Source organism: Canis aureus, chromosome 1, assembly GCF_053574225.1.
Source record: "Canis aureus isolate CA01 chromosome 1, VMU_Caureus_v.1.0, whole genome shotgun sequence".
Classification (NCBI taxonomy): Eukaryota; Metazoa; Chordata; class Mammalia; order Carnivora; family Canidae; genus Canis; species Canis aureus.
This window is the reverse complement of record NC_135611.1, coordinates 99,418,474-99,428,339: the sequence shown is the minus strand read 5'-3', so window position 1 is coordinate 99,428,339 and position 9,866 is coordinate 99,418,474.

Sequence of the window (9,866 nt, the reverse complement as noted above, 5' to 3'; positions counted from 1 at the left end):
AACTACCGATTTTCTTTTTTATTCTACAATTTTTTTTCACTTGGGTTTTTGATCTAGAAGAGATCCTCAATATAATTGATTTTTATTTTATTTGTATTTTTTAAAAATATTTTATTTATTCATGAGAGACACACACACAGAGAGGCAGAGACACAGGCAGAGGGAGAAGCAGGCTCTCTGAGGGGAGCCCAATGTGGGACTCGATCCCAGGACCCTGGGGTCTCAACCTGAGCTGAAGGCAAACGCTCAACCAGTGAGCCACCCAGGCATCCCTATATAATTGATTTTTAAAACTGTGGCTGATATAAATGATCCGCATGAACTACTGTTATATAAATTATTGTTTTATGTCAAACTTCAGTTTTATGTAACTCACAAAAAATTCACAGTATTTTTTCTTACCAGACTTGTATTTTGCCAAGTAGTTTGATGAGCTATTGTAATCACAAATTAATAAATTCTCCTGGATGCCACATGGAACACACACACAATCCCCCAGCAGCCGGTCCAGGGGCTCCTTGCAGCTCTGCAGGCCTCAGCGTCCCCATCTGTGTGTGGTGGACAATGGGACCTACCTTGCAGGTGTCCGTGGGGTCCCACTGGGTGGTGACCAGTCCCATCCCACCTACAACGTCGCCATGGGACATGGGATGCTCCCCCTCGGAAGGGATGGTGTTTGCCTTCTCCCTTCCAGGCCGCAGCACACAGTGGCTAAGGCAGAGCGGGGAGGTGGCCGCTACGCTGCTTCCTGGCTGTGTGACCTGGGGTGCTCTGCTCACGTCTCTGAGCCTCTGTGGTCCTGGTGCAGGGCCTCTTGGCTCTGGGGAAGGGCCTAGAGCTCCTGTGTCACAGTACCCAGTGCAGGGCAGATGCCGCAGAAGCCCGCGCAGGTGCAATGGAGCCCTACCGTTCACTCTCACCTCCTGAGAACACCAAGTGTCTTCACTGGGGATGGACACAGCCACAGTCTGGCCTGACACCTTTTGGCTTCTGGACACCATGTTGGGGGGAAGGAAGTGTGCCCCACCCCATCTCCTTGGCTGGGCTCTGTGTGGCCTGCTGGGGAGCAGGAGACCCTGTGCTGACCACGCTGACCGGGGCGGGGGCTGGGGCCTGGGGTGCAACTGACCCTGGGCATTGGCACTAGGCCAGCAGCCTAGAGCCACGCTGGGTCCCGGGAACCCACATAGGTTCCCGTGGTGTGTGCGTCACTCCCTCACACAGGTTACAGGTGAGAAGCACGGGTGCTCAGCTACCCCCTGTGCAGGGTTCACTGGATGAGTCCAGCTCTGGGAGGAGGCTGGCAGGCATTGGGCAGGTCAGGGCCCAGCCAGGGGATCTCTGAAGGGTGGGTGGTCTCAATACCCCCGTTACCTGCCTGTCTCCAGATGTGCATCCTGCTGCTCCCTGGCGCCGACCTCTGCTCTGACTATTGGCTCATCACTGTACAAGCTGTTGGACATGGCTCCTCGGCCCCACGGGGGCCCCTCTTGCAGCCCCCAGGCAGCCAGTAGTAGTCATGGTTGTCCTCACAGGGATGCCCACTCACCATCTGGCCCAAGACTGTTCACTTGGCTTCTGTCTTTGCACATTCTGTTCCCACCTGAGAATGCTTGTCCCCCAGTCCTCTGGCTAATGACCGCTCATCATCAAGACTCAGGAGCTGCCTCGCCAGGCTGGCATAGCGCCCCTGCCCCTGCTGCACGGCTCTGCCCACTGCTGTATACCTGTGTGGTTGCCCTTACCTGCTCTGCTCCACGCACACCGGGGGCCACAGACCCTCTGCACTGCCCACTCATCCTTCACAGTCGTCAGGCCTCTGCACCCGTCTGCACCTGCACATGCACCTGGCTGAGTGTTCTGCTGTCTGGGGACATTTTTGCAGCTGGTTCCAAGCAGGGGGCCCTTTCCTCCCCCTTGCGGCCATCCTGGGCTTGGCTTGCAGGACTCTGCCAGGAATGAGCTTCAACATACAGGCTGCATGACTTTGCGTACCTGGAGTTAGCTAAATGCTCTCATATTTGCATTTGAAGCCGGCATCACACACTCTAAAGATTAAGTGGAAGTCATGCTAATAATTTAAAATTTAAATTTTCTTTATTTTGAATGAAATTAAATAATAAATATAAGATATTATGACAAGTCAAGAGTCGGCTGTGGCAGAAGGACAAAGCTCTGTATGGCCTTCTTCTCTTACATGCCTTTTATTTTTTTAATTCTTTAAAAAGATTTTGTTTATTTATTCATGAGACGGAGAGACAGAGAAGCAGGCTCCATGCAGGGAGCCCAATGTGGGATTTGATCCCGGGTCTCCAGGATCACGCCCTGGGCTGAAGGCAGCGCTAAACCGCTGAGCCACCCAGGCCGCCTCTTGCATGCCTTTTAAACACTAGGCTCATGTGTTCATTCTGCTCAAGCCCCTGCAAGCTGCTTTGCCCCCAGCTTACCTTTGTTAATTCATCTGTGATGACAAGTGTAGATTTGGTACTTGGTCATTTCCTGCTGTTGTGCTGCTTTCCATTGAGTTAAAATACCGCAGCGCCTTCATGTCATCTCCAAATCATGGATGTGTGACTGCGACAATGAAAAGCAGCACTTCAGTGAACCTTCCTGCCCAGCGGCCCCATGAGCAAGTGCCAGCTCCTGCCCCACCCCTGCACCCAGAAGACCTGCCGCTGCCCCGGGGTGGGCTCCACTCCCACTGCCAGGTCACTGCAGCCTGCTTTCATCCACACCACCCCCCGTTCTGCTTGTCACCTGTCCGCGTCTCTGCCAGAACCTCATTCCCGCTTATCTTCACCTGGACTCACACAGAGGCTATTGTCTACCATGTGTGTTCCTGTGGCCGCCAGCGGTGAACCCCCCCCAAACCTGGGGACACAGATGGAAATCAAACTATTCTCAGAGGCCGGGAGCCAGAGGTCTGGGCCAGGGCCGCCCCCTGCATCTCCCTGCCATCCTGGGGTTTGTCTGCCCACATGAGGCTTCCCCGTGGAGGTCTGGGCACCGCTCCCCTTTCTCCGGAGACGACCCGCATCAGCATTCAGCCAGGAGGAGCTCAGTCCAGGTCCTTCACTCAATCACACCTGCAAGGACGCTTTCTCCAAGTGCGTCCCATTCATGGGTTCAAGTTGGGCCCTGGGCCATTCCTCGCTGGGGCCAGTTCTACCTGCTGCACCCATCTTGGACTTTGTTGTTGTTGTTTTTTGATCTGAGTTCTTGGACTTTTAGTGTTTTAGATGAATTTTTGAATCAGTTTCTCTACTTCTGAGAAAAAGCCTGTACTCATTTTCTCTGGTGACCACATCACATCAGCTGACACGTACAGGTTCCAAACAGCATGGACTAGATCCTGGGGCGAAGAGCAGCTGCATCAGGACTGCACCCCAGGGTTCTGGGGGTCTTCCCCGCTCATTCCAGTGGCCCTCCTTTTGGTCGTAGGTTCGAGCTCTCTGCTCTCTTGCCACAGGTCATCCGGACCCGCAGTATGGGCGCTGCAGCCCCAGTCCCCCCCATCCCGGCTCCTTGGCGCCAGTTTCAGTCTACCCCAGGCGCCCCAGGCTCAAGTCAGTGTGAGGACACGGGCGCACCCAGGGCTGCAGGACAGTAGGCGAGTTGTGCCCGAGGCTGCAGCGGCTGGGGAGCGCCTGCACCGCCTGCCAGGCCCAGCCCAGGGAGAAGTGTGCAGCTGTGGGGAGCTGTCCCCGAGGACGGGACGACCCCGGGTTCCCAGGCACCAAGAGCCTCACCCCAACTGTGGCTCCTGTCCCTGACTCGGCAAGGTGTCGCTCTCATGTGGGCATGTGCGTGTGTGTGTCCCCACTGACCAGACCAGAGTCGGCCTGCGGTGGCCCAGCATGGCTGCCCATGTCTTGTTGGGCCCTGGCTCTGGCCCACACAGCATCACACTCACACCATCACACACCATCACACTCACAACATCACACCCACGCCATCACACTCACACATCACACACGCACCATCACACGCTATCACACTCACACCACACACACCATCACACACACACCATCACACACACAGTATCACTCACACCATCATACTCACATTACACACAGCATCACACATGCACCATCACATACACAGCATCACTCTCACACCATCACACACACACCATCACAGGCGCAAGCCTCCACACAAAGCCCCTGGCACCCAATGGGCACCTCAATACCCTGAGGCCTCTGCTCAGTGCCCACACCCCACAGAAGGGCTCACTGTGGATAGAGTGTTTGAAACTCCCAGCTTCATCAGGACCTTCTAGAAAGTCTGTAGAGTGAGGGTGGGCAGCAGAGGGTCGGGGACAATAGTAGGATGTTTCCCAGTCTTTGTGGACCACAGGCCCGGCTGCGGTCCCAGGGCACCCTGCCCGGCCCCCTCTTGTTGCCATGGTGATGGCGGGCATCCCTGCTGCTCCGCCTCCTGCTGGCTGGGGAGCCTGGGGCTTTGTGGGGCTGGCCCGGGGCCAGGCAGGGGGGGCGAGGCAGGGGGACCGCCTGCGGTGGCGCCTGAGGAGGCCTCGCCCACCCAGGGCTGCAGGCTTGGGGGTGTCTCCAGTAAAGGGAATCCTGGCGCTGCCTGTTTGCTGCTTCATCTCTTCCTCCCCAGGGAAGGAGGTGAGTAGGCTGCTGTCCGAGGGGAGATCCTGGGGGCTCACGTCCCAGAATCCTGGGGGACCGCAGGTTCCAGGATGGCGGGGCAGACTGAGCGCCTCTGCATGATGTGTGACTCGGGGACGAGGTTTCCCTCATCCAGGCGGGGCCAGGGAGTTCCGGGGTGTCCTGGCCTTGCACACCATCATCCAGGACACGTGCGCGGGTTGGTGCTGCGCGAGACCTGTCATCCCTGGGCCTCCCCAGCCGGCTCTTCTCATGGCCTTTACACAGATAGAGGGAGGGGGTGTGTGCCTTACAATGCCACTGCCTCAGGTTGCCGCGGGAATGGGGACCCTGGTTCAGATGCTGGGTTGTTTAAAAACAAAAACGATTTTTGAGAGCAATTTTAGGTTCACAGGAAAATGGAGGGAAGTGCAGAACTTTCCCATGTGCCCCCCACCGCCGCCTCCCCAACTGGCAGCTCCCTCAAGGGAGGGGAAGCCTGGCACAGGTGACCCACCCATGCTCACCCATCGCCCAGAGCCCACACTCCGTCAGGGTCACTCCTGGGGGCCTTGGGACAGGTGTGTCGTGACATGTGGCTGTACTTACTAGGCCAGGAGCCTCTGTGCCCCCGGCAGCCACTGACCACGGGCTTTCTCCAGGGTATCACATAGCGGGGGACCATGCAGGGTGTCACCTTAGTCATATCCATTAGATTTCCCCACGTTTCCCTCTTTCTTACTCACTTTCTTTCATTAGGAAAACCGCCCAATGTGGGCGGGGGGAACTTTTCTTTAAGACGCCAAGCTGGGGCAGCCCTGGTGCACCAGCGGTTTAGTGCCACCTTCAGCCCTGGGTGTGATCCTGGAGACCTGGGATTGAGTCCCATGTCAGGCTCCTTGCATGGAGCCTGCTTCTCCCTCTGCCTGTGCCTCTCTCTCTCTCTCTCATAAATAAATAAACAAAATCTTAAAAAAAAAAAAAAAAAAAGACACCAGGGTGTCCCCGGCCCTTTAGTGGCATGGATCAGGGCACCAGGTGCTAGGGCGACTTCCTGGGGGGCGGGGGGTGTGGAGTGAAGAGAATGAGTGTGCACACACACTCTGATCGCATCTTGAACTATGGTAAGACGGCCCAGGCCTGGACAGACAGCTAAGCACATCTGGGGCTGGGTTCCCTGCTGGCCTGGCCGTGGGGTGGTGGGCAGCTGGAGCCCCCCTGGCTTTAGACGCAGGGCTTCCTCTGGGTCCCGCAGGCCCAGAGCCCCCTCCTTGGGCAGAGCTGTGGTCGGGAGCCCCTCAGTGACCTGTGGACCCGAGGACAGAGCTACTCTGCCTTGTTACACAGGAAGGGCCCGCCTGGCTCCTGCCCTACTAGGGCCCCCAGCCCTGTGGGTCCATCCTCCCCATCCCTCTGTCCCTTGGGTCTCTGCAGGAACAAGGGACAGGGCCCAGCATGGGCGAGGGCTGGTGCCCCCTGCCTGCCTGGTAGGCCGGAGCTGGACGGAATCCCTACTGGCTTTCTAGAGCTGCAGCTGGGGCTTTTAGAATGAGTTTATGCAAGACAGGGCTCCAAGGATGAATGACGGCCTTTTGTTTGCCAGTAATTAATTTCCAGTGAGCCCCTCCCCCCCACTCCTGCACCCCCCCTTCTCCTCCCCTCCCTCCCTCACCTTCCCCACCCCTCGCCCTCCCATCCCCCATCTCTTCCTCCTCCCTCCTCTTCCCCGCCCCCCACCCGTGCTAGGGCTGCTGTGAGCGGATTCCCACCCTCCCTAGCCTGAGAGAATCAGAGCTGTGAAGTCTGACCTTTGGTTAATCAGGAGCTGACACTAAGGGCCCTAATGGGAGACGGCGGGTCCCATGACCGTGGCTCCGATGATGGTGGACCCTGTGCTAGGGATCTGAGTCTGAGTGCGGGGTGGCCACCCCTTAGTGCCCTACTTCTTGTCTCTACAGGCAGACCTTGGAGATATTGTGGGTTTGCTTCCAGACCAGGGCAATAAAGCCAACATTGCAATCAAGTGAGTCAAGCGAAATTTTTGGTTTCCAGGTGCACATAAAGTTGTGTTTACAGGGTCCCATAGTCTGTGAAGTGGCTCATGCCTTCATTAAAAATATTGTTGTAAAATGCCAACCCTCATCTGAGCTTTCAGCGAACCTTGATCTTTTTGCTGGTGGAGGGTCTTGCCTGATGTTCATCTGCTGACCCCTGAGGGTGCTGGTGCTGAAGGCTGGGTGACTGGCCATTTCTGAAAATAAGACAACCTGACGTTTGCTGTATGGATTGACACTTCTTTCAAAACACCCTCTCCATAGCCTGGGCTGCTGTTTGAGAGCATTTTACCCACAATAGAACTTCATTTAAAACTGGAGTCCCTCCTAGCAAACCCTGCCACTGCTTTACAGTTCAGTTCATGTGATATTCTAAATCCTTCATTGTCATTTCAACAGTCTTCACGGCATCTTCACCAGGAGTAGGTCCCATCCCAAGAACTCACTTTGTTTGCTCAGCCATAAGAAGCAACTCCTTGTCTGTTCAAGTTTTATCACAAGATAGGGGAAGTTCAGTCCCATCTTCAAACCATCCTTGTGATTCTGGTTCTTTTGCTGTTCCCACATCTGCAGTGACTTCCTCCACTGAAGTCCTGAACCTCTCAAAGCCATCCATGAGCTGGAATCAACTTCTTCCAAACTCCTGCTCGTATGATAGTTTGACCTTTTCCTATAACTGACGAATGTTCTTAATGCTATTTAGGATGGTGGATCCTTTCCGGGATGTTTTCTTTTTTTTTTAAGATTTTATTTATTCATGAGCGACAGAGGGAGGGGGTGGAAGGCAGAGACACAGGCAGAGGGAGAAGCAGGCTCCATGCAGGGAGCCTGATGTGGGACTTGATCCCGGGTCTCCAGGTTCACAGGCGGCACTGAACCGCTGCGCCACTGGGGCTGCCCTCCAGGATGTTTTTGATGGACTCTGCCCAGATCCATCAGAGGAAATCAGTATCTATGGCAGCTGTTGTTTTACTAAAAGTCTTTCTTCAATCATGAGAGTTGAAAGTCAGATTTAGGAGCATCTGGGTGGCTCAGTGGTTGAGCATCTGCCTTCAGCTCAGGTCATGATCCTAGGATCCTGGGATCGAGTCCCACATCAGGCTCCCCACAGGGAGCCTGCTTCTCCCTCTGCCTGTGTCTCTGCCTCTCTCTGTGTCTCTCATGAATAAATAAATAAAATCTTAAAAAAAAATTTCCTGTTGCTCCATGGGCTAGGATAGACGTTGCGTTAGCAGGCACAAAAGTGATGTGAATCTTCTCCATCTGCCTCAGAGCTCATGGGTAACCAGGTGCAGTGCCATCCAGCAGTAATGTTTTGCAAGAAACGTTTTTTCCTGAGCAGTAAATCTCCACCATGGGCTTAAAATATTCCATCAACCATGTTTAAACAGATGTGCTGTCCCCGGCTTTGTTGTTCCATGTAAAGCACGTCAGTGGAGGAGATTTGGCATGATTGCCAAGGGCTGCTTTTCAGAAGGGTCAATGAGCATTGGCTTCCACTTAAAGTCACTGGCTGCATTAGCCCCTAACAAAGTCTACCTGTCCTTTGAAGCTTTGCAGCAGACATTGCCTTCTTTCTAGCTGTGAAAGTCCTAGATGGCATCTTCCCACAGAAGACTGTTTCATCTGTATGGAAAATCTGTAGTTGAGTGTGAGCACCTCCGTGCACTGTCTTCACTGGATCTTCGGGATCACTGGCTGCAGCTTTTCTGTCAGCACTCGCTGCTTCACCTTGCACGTTTACATGATGGAGACAGCTTCTGTCCTTACCCCCATCACCTTCTGCCAGCTTCCAGCTTTCCTTCTGCAGCTTCCTCACAGCTGCTCAGCCTGTGCACAACTGAAGAGTCAGGGCCTGGCTCTGGGTGAGGCTTTGGTGGAAGGGAATGTTGTTACTGGTTTGAGCTTCCATCCAGACCAGACTCTCCATGTCAGCAGTGAGGCTGTTTCACTTTCTCATCATTCAAGGGAGTTCAAGGGAGTAGCCCTTGGAATGTCCTTCAAGAACATTTCCTTTGCCTTCAGACCTGGGCTCCTCATTTTGCACAAGAGGCCTTGGTTCTGGCCTGTCTTGGGTTTCAACAGGTGTTCCTGGGGAAGCTTCATCGTTTCTAGCTTTTGATGGAAAGTGAGAGATGTGCAACTCTCCCTTTCACTTGAATGCTTGGAGGCCACAGTAGGGTTATCCATCGTCTTAATGTCAATAGGGTCATGTCTCAGGGCCTAGAGGGGCTCCAAGAGGAGGAGAGAGATGGGGGGGGCTGGCCGGTCCCTGGAGCAGTCAGAACACACACAACATTTATCAGTCACGTTGCCTGTCTTCTATGGGCACGGCTCATGGTACCCCAACATTACGGTGTTGACATCAAAGATCACAGATCACCATAACAAATATAATAATAATGGACAAGGTTGAAATATTTTGAGAGTTCTCAAAGTGTGACACAGAGGCATGACGTGAGCAAATGCTGTTGGAAAAATGGTGCCAGTAGACTGATTCCAAGCAGGGTTGCCATAAACCTTCAATTTGTGTAAAAAAAAAAAAAAAAAAATGCAGCGTCTGCAGAGTTGAGTAAAACAGGGGGTGCGGAGTGTATATACACAGTGATTTTTTTTTTCTTACAGGGTTTAAAAAAAAAAGCACTGCAGACACAGCACCCCCTTTGGCACCTTGTTACAGGTCAGGAGCCACTTCCTGTCCTGTGTGGTGTGCAAAGCCCTCAAACACTACCCCGTCTGAGGGCTAGAGGCCTGCAGTGCTCCTCCAAAGCAACCACAAAGGCTCCTTTGGGCTGAGATGTCTACACCGTCAGGTATTTTTATTTTTTATTTTATTTATTTATTTATTTATTTATTTATTTATTTATTTATTTATTTTAAGATTTTATCCATTCATTCATAGAGACACAGAGAGAGAATGAGAGGCAGAGACACAGGCAGAGGGAGAAGCAGGCTCCATGCAGAGAGCCTGACATGGGACTCATCCAGGGTCCAGGATCGCGCCCTGGGCCACAAGCGGCGCCAAACTGCTGCGCCACCGGGGCTGCCCCCGTCAGGTATTTTTAGAGCAATTCTCCTTCTCTTTTGTTTAAATAAGGAGGTAAAGTGAGCGCTCCCCAGTCAGACCCTCACTGCTCTCACGCTGGCCTCCGAGGCTCCCCGAGCCAGGTGTGGCATGGATGGCTGTCCGCGGGCCGTC